Source organism: Eutrigla gurnardus, assembly GCF_963514095.1.
Source record: "Eutrigla gurnardus genome assembly, chromosome: 10".
Taxonomy (NCBI): Eukaryota; Metazoa; Chordata; class Actinopteri; order Perciformes; family Triglidae; genus Eutrigla; species Eutrigla gurnardus.
The window spans coordinates 27590286-27602591 of NC_139924.1; the positions used below are offsets into that span (position 1 = coordinate 27590286).

At 42.1% G+C, this 12306-nt stretch overlaps 1 protein-coding gene across 1 annotated transcript in view; it reads left to right on the forward strand.

Moving 5' to 3' along the window:
• Nucleotides 1-8933: 8933 nt before the first annotated feature.
• lrfn1 (leucine rich repeat and fibronectin type III domain containing 1) overlaps nt 8934-12306 on the forward strand; it is a 105932-nt gene continuing 102559 nt past the window's right edge. The window contains exon 1 of the mRNA XM_084019639.1: nt 8934-8950. The gene's annotated coding sequence lies outside the window, so the exon portion shown is untranslated. The remainder of the gene's footprint in view (nt 8951-12306) is intronic.

Below are 12306 nucleotides of genomic sequence, written 5' to 3' on the forward strand. Positions count from 1 at the left end.
GAGGAGATTCTACCTGAAGGGAAACCGTCGACTGTCAGACAGCCGAGTTAATAGAGAGAGAGGGAGGGATGGAGAGTAGATGGATAAAATCATGTTGTGATGTTTGGATTACATCGGTCTTTTTTTTTTATAAATATTGACTTTTGGACTGAGATAATTACTCTCCTTCGACACACTCCGACATCAAACTGTGTGTTTGAAAGTGAAGGAGAGGAATAGAAGCTAGACTATTGCATGCAAGTTATTAAAAACAATATGTTACAATGCTATGAAGCTCTATAAACTAATATCATTATTTGTTCTAAGTTATATTTCTAACCAGATTGAGTGCTGTGTATATGCTGTGTAACTACGACGGGGTAAATTAAATTTAGCCTATTAATGTTATTATCTGAAGGGATGCATAACGATTTCCGTTTGACTAAACTATGCGTCCGCTGAGTTGTCCTCGCATTGGCATTTTCAACGCCACAGTCACATTATTTCAAAAGTTTTGTCCTTTTGTTCCTCCATCTGATTAAAATGTATTCAAAAAATGAGCTGGAGAGATATCTTCACTGTCGAGCAAAACAAAAGTATGATCACAAGAAAAAGTTTGACTCACAGAATGGCCTTTTATAAGAGCAGCTGATAAATTACCCGGCATACATTAAATTCATTATTTCATGTGTGACGTAATTGTGCCTTTTATGATGTCCTGTTGCCTGAAAGACCAAAGAGGTTCAGATTGTGACTGACAGATTTAATTCTCCACTACTCAAAAACGTTGATGTCCTGATCCTTTTGCGTTTTCTATTCACATTTCTGTAAAAGTGAAAAGTGTACGAGCTCACCTCGTAAGCCTTCGAATCATGCACAGTTCAGAGAGCTGCGAGCTGCAATTATAATCCACTTACCCCAGAATCACCTCACTGAAGACTCTTACGCTCAAATGTTCAAATAACACCCTAAGACGGAACAGTTTATTCCCACATTTGTTTATATAATTGAAATAACTGGCTAAAATATCACGTTACATTCACCATGCTCTCATTCTCATCTTCAACGACGTGAAAGCAACAGTTAAAGTAATACTGGAGGGTGAAGGAACAGACTTTTGGCTCGTCGCTGCATGGAAATCATTGATAGTGTGATGCGGAGCCATATTTATAAGATTATTGGCAGGGCCGATGCAGAAATGTGTGTGTGTGTAACAAAAACCACCCTGCCAATTTAGAACCCAAATGAATAACCTTGACTAAATTGTAGTTGCTCAGATTTGGATTCGGAGGATATTTTTTCAAACACACTGGTGTGAAATGACTGGAATGAAAAGATGCTCGTTTGCCTAATGGGGGATTGTTTCATTGGTTCATCAGTACACTGCTTCCTGCTGCACGTGTTGCATATTTTCAGGTTCGGAATTTAAAACACATTTCCTGCAATTCTTCACCACTCAAACTTTTGGATTAATATATATATATATATATTTATATTTGTAAACTGGTGTGAATAGGTCTGATAAACATGCATCCCACACTTTTAAATCTCCTCCTCTCTCTCCCTGCTCTTCAGTTTCAATTCCCCTGATTCTCCTCCCACATGATTTTCAAATTTCAAAATCCATCCATCCATTTATTAGAAATATCCTCGTGTCACCGGTGTTTTGTGTTTTTAAAACACATGTTCGTCAGCCGGGTGTAAACAGAGTGCACAGATTCAAACAAACAAACGGATCATCTCTACAGAAAACAGGTTTATAGAGAAGCGTGACAGTATCTCAGTTTTAAGCACATTTTGTTTATCGGGATAATATCATGAATTGCAATTATTTTGGCCGGGATAATGGTGAGAGTAAATGTTCCTATCGTCCCATGCCTAGTTACATTACTCGTTATATTACTCCTCCAACCAATCAGGGTACGGAAAATAACCCTTAATGTGATTAAATTGGCCCTGTTCTGTGTTCTCCTGTGTTTCTACTGTATAACAAGTTTCCCCTTCAGTCCATGAAAACCCTGCAGCGTCTGAAGGCAGCAGGACACATAATGAATCCTCAGTGCAGAGCCGCTACGCACCGCTTATCACCGTGGTTACCTTTCATTAACTGGCCTGAAAACGACAGCAGGCTGCTTCAGTGGGACCACGCAGACCTTTTTACATGCCTCAGACTGGTCGGTTAGAACCTAATATTCTGCTTTCTTTCTCCGGGAGGAGACGTCCAGCAACTCATCGTAGTCTCTTTTCCCTCTATGAGTCCAGCGATGCGACTGGCTGATGGAGTATTTAATAATCACCACACCTGCTGAGCAAAGTCACCTTCGCCCGGCCGTTTTCACATACATGAGCATGAGATGGGATGTTTGGCCGACAGTCCGTCCGCCAGCGTCCTTGCACTTTGGCATTTCCTATTCAAATTTCAACCCAGGATAAAAATGCATGCTTTCACAGCCGTTTGCTCTCCCTCAGGGCGCGGTCCCACCCTGAGGCAATATCCACCAGGAAGTTCAACTTGATGAGAAGATGTGTACTCGCATCAGCATGAGCTTACCTGCTACTTGATTAATAATGAATAATGACTATATTATACCTGTATAATTACTGTTTTGGGAATGCTCATCCCTGACACTTGCTGCTGGGGAAGTAATAATATTCCAGTAATGCATCACTGCACGTTGCTGAGCCTATACAGTATTTTGATATTAGATCATGTTTTTCACATTTAGCATTTGAAGAAGCAGATATTTTCTGGCACTTGTTCTGGGTTCTTGGCTGTCATGTACCTCCTACAAAAGCAGGACTCACAAGGAGACACATGAAGAATTGATTTTCTGTCATCCTTCCCTGCTAGAAGCTTCCCATTGTGTTTAATTGGCCGTGATCACTTCCGACTGCCTTCATTCTTGGACAGCTGAGTAAATATAGTTCCTCTTACAAATTTCACCAAATGCATCCACTTGGCATCAACACAAGCCAGAAGTCTTTTTTCTTCTGTTTTGACAGAAGATCGTAATTTGTTTTGACTTATGTTTTAATATCTGTTTCCCTTTTTGGTCAAATTTTGTCATCCGTGTTTAGGAGTAGGGAAACTCAAATTAATTTCAGCAAGGAATGTCAGTGGTAAACAAGAGACATTGGTTTTTGAGATGAATTCCTTCCAACAAAGGTGAGAAATGTGAATGTTGTGGTGAAGAAGTTCTCGCACACATTTCAACCTTGATTACAGCCTTTTCTCTGCCTGATTACCAGGCTAGTGTGATGCAGAATGGAGGGCTCTCAATTATCCTCTCAGCAATCCCTCTGAGGAAGAATTTGACATTTTGGCAAATACCCCTGATTTGCTTTCTTCGTAAGAGTTTGATGAAAAGAGTAACAGCAGAGAGCAAGTCATCCTCCGATACAGGGAGATCGGTGGTTTGAATCCCGGCTCCTCCAGTCTGCATGCCGACTTCTCCGAAGATACCGAACCCCTAATTCCCCCTGTGCCATCAGTGTATGAATGAGTGTGAATGTGTGAATACACTGAATGTAAAGGGTAGTCTAAAGCTCTGTATAAATGCAGGTCCATTTACCATTGGAACCCAATGGATCACGTGATGGACCTGGACGTTTACATTCTGTTTATTATTATAAAGTATGCTTCAAATCTCCTCGACCGGCCTGGAGCTTTTGTATCTACAGCTTTAAAAGTGCTGCTAGGTTATTTCTTTTAACCTTCAGACTGACTCTGCTTCCAGTCCTTATTCCAGGCTAACTTAACTGTTTCCTAGCTTCATATTTAATGGACAGATATGAGACCGGCTTCTTGTGCTCTCGAACACAATATTTGCTGAATAACTGGAGTGCAGATTTTGCCCACGAATAAATGAGATAGCAATTCCAGCCTTGTATTGGATATGACATTGTTTCTTTCACACTGGACAGAGCTGCCGAACAAATTGGAAAATCACTTAACTGGAGGGAGCCGAGAGCGATGAGGAGTGTGAATGGAACGAAGAGCATTTATACCCTACCTGCCTTTCCTGTGACTCTGATCCTGCTGCTCCCCAGCAACTGGTCCTGATCTCTGACTAATGCACAGACCGCCTGACGTTTCCACGTCCGTCTGAACAGATTGCTTAGGGAGAGAGTGATGTGGAATTTGTTGCAGAAGCAGATAAAAAGTTGCTCGACTCGCACGTTTCGTAAAACTAATTTCCCTTAAATGTAAAACAAAGAAGTCTCATCGGGTCACTCGAAGTCATACATTATTCTACTCATCATTTTGTTTGTTCTCGGAAATTAGCAAAATAATAACATTGAAAAAGAATAAGCTGCTACCCATTAGCTTGACTGAAGGTTCTTAATGATGGCATGGTAATCGTGCTCTTAAATGAAGAAACATCACGCAGCAACAAAACAACGTTGCCAAGAGAATGAGATTTTATTTCAACGTGTCAAAACGGTGCAAGGTTTTCTTTTTCTGTTCATCTCTCTCCTTTCTTCTGTTTCCTCTCGAGAAGCTCTCTCTCTTTTCTTTATGTAACTTGAAGTAAACACCTCTTGTGCCAGCGATATTCCACCAACACAATTGATGATGGCACGGCGTGAGACCTTGAGCAGCAATTTTGGCGTATATGATCCTCTCCTGCAGATCTGAGGTCTGGGAGGAACATCAATAGGCCCGCGGCACAAAGAGAACAAAGTGTAGCCACAGTGTGTACTTTTACTGCCATCTTTTTATTCTAACATAACGCTCTTCAGATCAATTTCTCATTAAATAAACCTGCGCTTGATGCTGAGGAAAATTATGGATAAATGTTGCATTAAAAAATTTAAAGCGTTTTAGGAGATTCAGCACTGTGACAAGATTTGAAATGGCTCCTTTCAAAGAAGATTACTCGAGTGTTAAGCTTGTTGCTCTAAGTGCAGTGAGGGAAAACCATCGGACGATATTATTATTATATTTCATATATCTTCAGTATCGCGAAGATACTATCCAGATAACCATCAAAATATGCTTAAAACTCTTTAAGGTGACGTATATGTGTGTATGTATTTGTTTATTCATATATGTAGATAGGTATGTATAATTATTATTTTTTTAATTATTATTATTATTTTTGTTTTTTTGAGAAAATGATGTATGTATGTTGCTCTGTGTAATGTAATCATATTTTGGTTTCAATAAAAATTCACAAACAAAATAGTTTGTTTTGGTTTCATGTCACCAAAGTAAACCAGCCGATGTGTCTCTTGTTGTTCACAGTGAAGACAGCTCAATGAAATTCACCGAGCACCTCTGGATGATGTCATGGACTGGTTTGGTTTCCTGTCGTATCTGGGACTTCACAACCAAGCAGCCGTGATGGATGAAGCCTTGTTGGGGTCTACATCAAGGTGAGCCCACCCCACGCATCTCAAACTCCAGAAACGCAAGGTGAAAATCACTTATCCTTATCAATAGACCTGTTCAACAGGCATAAACATGAAGAATGTGCTCCGATCCACCGCCACTGTGCTTTTTAGCGTTTAAGTTTAGAGAACTGCATGGCGATGTTTGCCACGTATCTGACAAATAGTGGTGAAGTTTTCTCCTGGCGGAGACGAAGCCGCCCCTCCACCCTCGACCAGTCGGCGGGAGGAATGGCCGAGAGTGATTGATGTCCGTGTTCTTCATTCTTCCTCTCCCAAATATGATTTATTATATTGACATTTTCAATTGTTTCCAGTGAGATGTTATTGAGTTTTTATAGAGACTCTGCCGCTGTAAGCCTTACTGTTGCTGCTCAACATTTTATTATATCTGTCCTGATTGTTTTACCTATAATACAATTATTGAGTAATGGAAAAAGAACCAATAAGCGTATTGATAAAATATCATCAGATTAACACTTTAAGGTCACGTTTAGGAATAGCAGCGTTGTTCAAACACCCACCATCCAGCTATAAACACATCAGAACACATTAGGAAAAACGATTTAGTAGCGTGCGTGAACGTGATGTCTAGGGAATTGATTCTGTCATGCAACCCTTCCTTCCTTTTAAGAAGTAATTTGAATGTCATCAAATCACAAATGGCTTCCCTTTTTTTCATATCCCTGCATTTCTGGACATATACAACACTGTCATGGTGTGTGAATTGATTTCACACCGTCTCAACCATAATTGCCAGAGTTAATTGCCCAAAGAAGTCTCTGTGCAGTTAAACCAAAAGAGGATTAAACACCAATTGATCTTCCCCCTCATGCTTTACTCCGACATCCTTTACCTGTGAATGGATATATATATATATATATATATATATATATATATATATATATATATATATATATATATATATATATATATATTCACTAACGAGCATCGTTGGTTTGTCTGGTATTTTTTCTGACCTCAATCCAAAAACACATTAATCTTTCAGGAGTACCTGAAAGTCAGCATCTTGTCTTAAAAAAAAAAAAAAAGTGGTGTCTTTTTTATTTTTTTTTTACTATTTTCAAACCTTTTTTCTGCTTGATAAAAAAAAACTGCATGTCTCGTCAAGTGAAAATAAATGATTCCTGCCTGTGGTTAGTGTGGCTTACGGAGCGGTTTTGAAGGAATATTTATTGCTTCCTTAAGACTTCCCTTTGCTTCACAGAAAGCCCATTAAATGCGTCACAGTCTGGTCTATATTTTACCCAGCAATGCCGTCACACACACTCATCGGCCACTTTATTAGTTCACCTGCTCGTTAACGCAAATATCTAATCTACCGATGGCGTGTAGACGTGGTCGAGACGACCTGGTGAAGGTCAAACTGAGCATCAGAACAGAAGAAAAGGTGATTTAAATGACTTTGAGCTGGTCTGGGTATTTTCATGCTCAACGTTCTCCGAGGTTTAGAGGCTTTACAGAGAGTGGTCCTGCCTTGCTTGTTGAGGTGAGAGGAGAATGCCTGGACTGGCTCCAGCTGATAGCGAGGCAGCAGCAACTCGAACAACCACTCGTAACAGCCGAGGGTTTTTAGAGGAGCATCCCTGAACGCACACCATGTCCAGCCTGGAAGCAGATGGGTTCCAGCAGCAGAAGACAACACAGCCTCCTGATGGCTGCTAACATCTCAACCTTTCTTGAACATGACGAGTCCACAGGCATCAGATCTCAATCCACAAGAGCCCCTTTGGTTATGTGGTGGAACGGGGGATTCACAACGTGGATGGGCCGCCAACAATTCTGCAGCGGCCGCGTGATGCCGTCACGTCTATATGTTCAATAATCTCAGAGGAATGTTCCCAACACCTTAATAATAATTTGGGGTCCAACAGACCGAAGAAGATGGCGGGTGAGTTATTTTATCCATGCATATGAATGCAGAACACACATATTTTGCATGTAAGGCCACGCTCCTGCCAAAAAATGACAGCTGGGAGAGGAACAAGGTTATTTTTCAGTGTCTCACTCTGATCTTCTGATCGTTCTGAGCTCTTTTGGTCAGGAACAGTCGGTGTCAGTAGCCTGAGCCACAGTTGGTGCTGCATAACAGTAGCTATTGAATATTGAATGATCAGCCCCCAGGGAAATTAATGGGGTATCACAGCAAACAGGCTCTATCACAAGGCTGGTTAAAACGTCAGTGGCAGGAAAGAGGAGACAGAAAAAAAAAAGGGGCCGTGGGCCAAAACACTGAGCATACTTAGTGTTATCTATTGAAGTTGCAGAGCTGCAGGTGCCCAGGGCTCGACCCCACCTCTCTCCTTTCTCTTCCTGTGTACGCACTTGACTCTTGTGTGGAAAGAGCAACAACAGCTGTTTAACCCCAAGCACTATACACTCCAACCGAGGGATTTATGGATAATGTCAACGTAGAGCAGAGAGAGAGAGGGGGAGTCGCCGCAGTCAAGCCGGTGAACACAACACTTTCCAATATAAAAATACGGAGCCTGAACATCTGCTCCCAAACTTACATTTTGCATAACTTGCAAGATATCCCCAACAAAAGCATGCCCTGTGAGAAAGAAGAGAGAAAGCAGTTATATTACACAAGCTTCCCCGGGTTTAGGGCTTTTTTTCCTTTTTTTTTTTAATGGTGGATACAGTACAGAGAGAAGCCTGAACAGGCTGCTTCCCTGTTGGACAGCTGTACTAATGGAATCCTGCATAGTCTCAATTATAGCCAAATCCCAGATCCACTCTAAGTGCCAGGTGGAAATAAGACATTGTGTATTTACAGTTTCTTTTTCAACAGAGACCTTACAAGAAAACAGAAGAAAGAAATGACTGTGCAGCCTGAAGGCAAACTGTGCCATAGGAGAGGATATCGTTAGAAAACTATGTTGGAATCAAGCCAAATGTTTGGTGAATTTCAGCTTGTGTTCGTGACTTTATCCAGAAAACAGTAAGGTAACGAATCTGCAGAGCAAAGTCAAGTCTCATTAAAACCTCAGCACCCATTGTTTTCCATTTTTTTAATTTTCTGTTCATGCAAATAAGTGACATTTACATGAAACTCTTTAGTGATTTGATGAATTTTTTTTATCCTGGTCCAAAAGCTGCAATATGATCCCATTTATCATCTAAATATGCTTAAAACTCGCACTGTAATATTCAGAAATCACTCTACATTTTGTATATGTTTATTGCATTACACATAAGACATCTTTTTTTTAGTGAACATCCTTTTTAGTGAAAAACAAATGAATAATCTGAAATAAAATGTTCATAAATCTCCCAGCATAAATAAAGGATACATAATTCAATTACGTTTTATTAATAGTGTCATATCACAACAGAGGTTATCTCAGGACACGTAACACATTGAGCACTACAAACAGCACACATACATCTTTAAAAAGGTATTTCTGTATCTTGTATTTTTAAAATCCATCTATTTTCACGTCTCTACCATGACAGCGAGCATGACAGCTTCTTCTTGTCCCTTGTTGCCGTGAGATGGAACGCACAATACCAGGGCCCGAGCCCAACTAAATGGAACGGGGCCATCATTAATGTGAGTGACTACACCTGTGTTTACCTGCCATGACACGTCAACATGGCTGCTGTGAAACGTGTCAAAGATGATACCTCTGCAGCGGTTCGTCTGCCTTCTGTGGCTCTGCGGCTACTGCCTCCTCCTCCTCCTCCTCCTCCTCCTCCTCCTCCTCCTCCATCTACCACCTCCACCGCGATCCTTGTAAAAAATAGCATAAGGCCACCCAGTGACCTCTGTTGATTACGTGTTGCTCATCAGCGTTAATATGGTTTTGCCCCATTGAACACAGTAATGAATAACTCAGCCCCGTGCTCCGGGTCCACGTAACCTCCGCCCCCGAGTGTTCCCCTGTGATTCAGGCTGCTTTGACGTTCACCTGCCTGGCCTCGCGGTCCAGCTAACAGACCAGTGGCTCTAACCTTTACTGAAGCGGTGATTTAGCCCGCCTGTCGCCGCTGATAATGCACTCTATCAGAGGCGGCCTGAGAAGAGGAAATGAGGGTTTGCTCTGTGGTGCTTCTGTGCTCGGGTAGGGGCCTTTTGTCACCGCCGCCCATCCACTGTGTGTCCTCCTTTTTATGTCAGCCTTGGTAGCCTCTATTCCATACACCCACTGAACCCTAACACTCATCTATTCTACAGCGCTAACCACGCCGCGGAGCCTTGAAACTCACCTACATGAACTCACACAATGGTAGCCTCCAGATCCATCTAGTTAGATGTGCTTTCACTCCTCACTCTTAAGCTCAATGCACTTCATCTGTGGAGGAGGGGGGGGGGGGGCACTCGGGCTTCACTGCTGACATTTTAATGAGATCATGTCATGACTGCAAGAAGAAATATTTCAATACACCAGACGTTTCATTCACTTAACTTGTTAGCGGCCACTGCTTTCTTCTGTTGAGCAGAGAAGGGGAAAGGTTTTGCATAACAAGCCTTGATCTGCCTGAAAAGGCAGCAGCTAAGTGCAGTGGAGTTCATGATAACATCTCATACAAACAAATTAACAATATGAATATTTCTAATATGCCAATAAGTGTCGGCTGAACGTTCTTGTTTACAGAGAAAGTTGAACTGGGAAATTTGGCAACAGCGATACGATAGTAATGATTTTCAGTAAGGAGTCCAAATTAATGCAAAACATTCCGATAAATATTCATTCAAGCCATATGGCATTAATGATCGTCTCCAGCTTCCCCGCTTTGCAAATGAACGCTGGCCAGTTTTGACGACAGGTATTTTTAACAGAACAATCAACATGTGATAATGTCCTGCTGAGTTATTCAGCACAAAAAAACCCAAACGTGTCTAATTGAGTCCGTTTTACAGCGTTCCTTTCGGGCTTTTTTTTGCCCGGCGACAGATGCTCTGTGAATCTGCGCTGCGAGTGATTATGTTTGTCAGGACGGCGGCGTGTTTGCCGAGCACTGGAGAGTGAGATTGGGAATTTAGAATAGCCACCCAAGATAGACAGCTGCAGCGCTGGGTTGATTGCCACTTCCTCCTGTGTGATTTGAAATTGAGTTTCTCAGTGTTGGGAAAAAAAAAAAGAAATAGTATCCGCCCATTACATGCTCATTCTGCTGTAGTGTCAATCAAAACTGTCCACCTCACATCACTATGCCAACGCTTTTAGCAGCTCCGCTAGCCTTGGTGCAACAACAGGCCTTCATCTCCACTCTGAGGTGCAACAAATGCTCTCACTCATCCGCCGACTGAAGGGCCATGAAAAGCACAGTGGTCCAGATAAGGAAGGTGTGTGTGTGTGTGTGTGTGTGTGTGTGTGTGTGTGTGTGTGTGTGTGTGTGTGTGTGTGTGTGTGTGTGTGTGTGTGTGTGTGTGTGTGTGTGTGTGTGTGTGTGTGTGTGTGTGTGTGTGTGTGTGTGTGTGTGTGTGTGTGTGTGTGTGTGTATAATCAGACTGTTGCTCTTGCAATCGGAGTAACAAATTGTCTCCCTTGTAATCAGCCACTCTTTGCCTGCTGTTCTCATCAGAATTCTTTGGAATACTCTGTTGCCATGGTACCTTGAAAAAGAAGTAATATTCTGCACTTGAATTAAATCTCTTTGAAAGCATGTGCAAACACTCTCAGGGCCTGTGTTCACCTTGCGTTCATGTCTGAGCGGAAGTGTCTTTTTTCTTTTTTTTTAGCCTGCACGGCTGCAGCATCATTTGTCAGTGCTCCACCTTTCTTGTGTGGCCGTTCCAAGCACTTCTAGTTGAAATGTTCAGGGATGCGCTGGTTTGGAGGAGAAGCTTGTTTTGCCGTGGCTGTCTGTCCTGAACTTGTGTCGGAAGGACACGATCATAAGACAGACCCAAAGGCCCGTTGGCTGGCGTAGATGAGGCGGGGCGGAGACTAATGCTACGTTTACATGATGGCGGTCTGAACAGAAGACGCAAAAGGTGCGTCGCGTCTTCACTTTTTATTACACGTTTAGACGAGCGTTTTCAGGAGGAAATCTGCGTGCATACGGTGACGCAAAAGTGTGTGGAGTTGGATTGGGTATGCATGGCAGGCGGCGAGGTGGTACACTATCACACAACACCGCCATGTCTGAGCGCATGCGTAGAATCGTCCTTCTTCTCTGCACCGCGAAAACCAAAACGTGACGTAAACGCGTACGCGCCGTGAGCAGATCAGGGCCCGGTTTCCCGATAACGTCCACTCTTAGCGCTACGAAGACTCCTACGTTATGACTTACCAGAGTTGTTTACCTCTATAGTCGTGGTTCCCGAACGGTCTCTTAGGAGTCTTCTTAAGAAACACTCCTTACATAGTTCGTACACGGAGCTGTCCAGAAAGAAAGTGCTGAAATCGATTGCTTAGAGTTCGATTTTCCATTTCATGTGCAGGTGCATGACAGCATTATATTATAAAATGTAGGCGATTGCAGTGTTTGAGAATAAAACATTGCTAGAAATCTTTCTAGGCCTAAACATTTATTTAACCATGGTCCAACATACTACCATGTACTGATTTAAAAAAAGATATAATAAATATAGAAACAGCGGAGGAGATTGAGCCAATTACATCCTTAATTACATGCGTATTTGTTGCCGTTGTAGTCTAAACTTATGCAATATAGCCGCGTCGGTCAATATATCCATGGGATTGAAGTTGATCCTTATGAATTATGTATTCCAACGGCTCCGAGACGGCGACGTCTTTGGTTCAGCTACTTCTGAGGTTGAGGTAAAGCTTAGCCTTGTGATGAAATGCATGCGCATTTTATTTTTATTTTCTTCATGAATGACTTAAAACCACTGGTGAAACAACACTGGCAATGTGCAGTTCCATGCGCAGCGGGGATTTCTGGATTACCGTACAGTGACGGTGACTAGCGTCAGGAAACATCACTACGGTAGAGCTA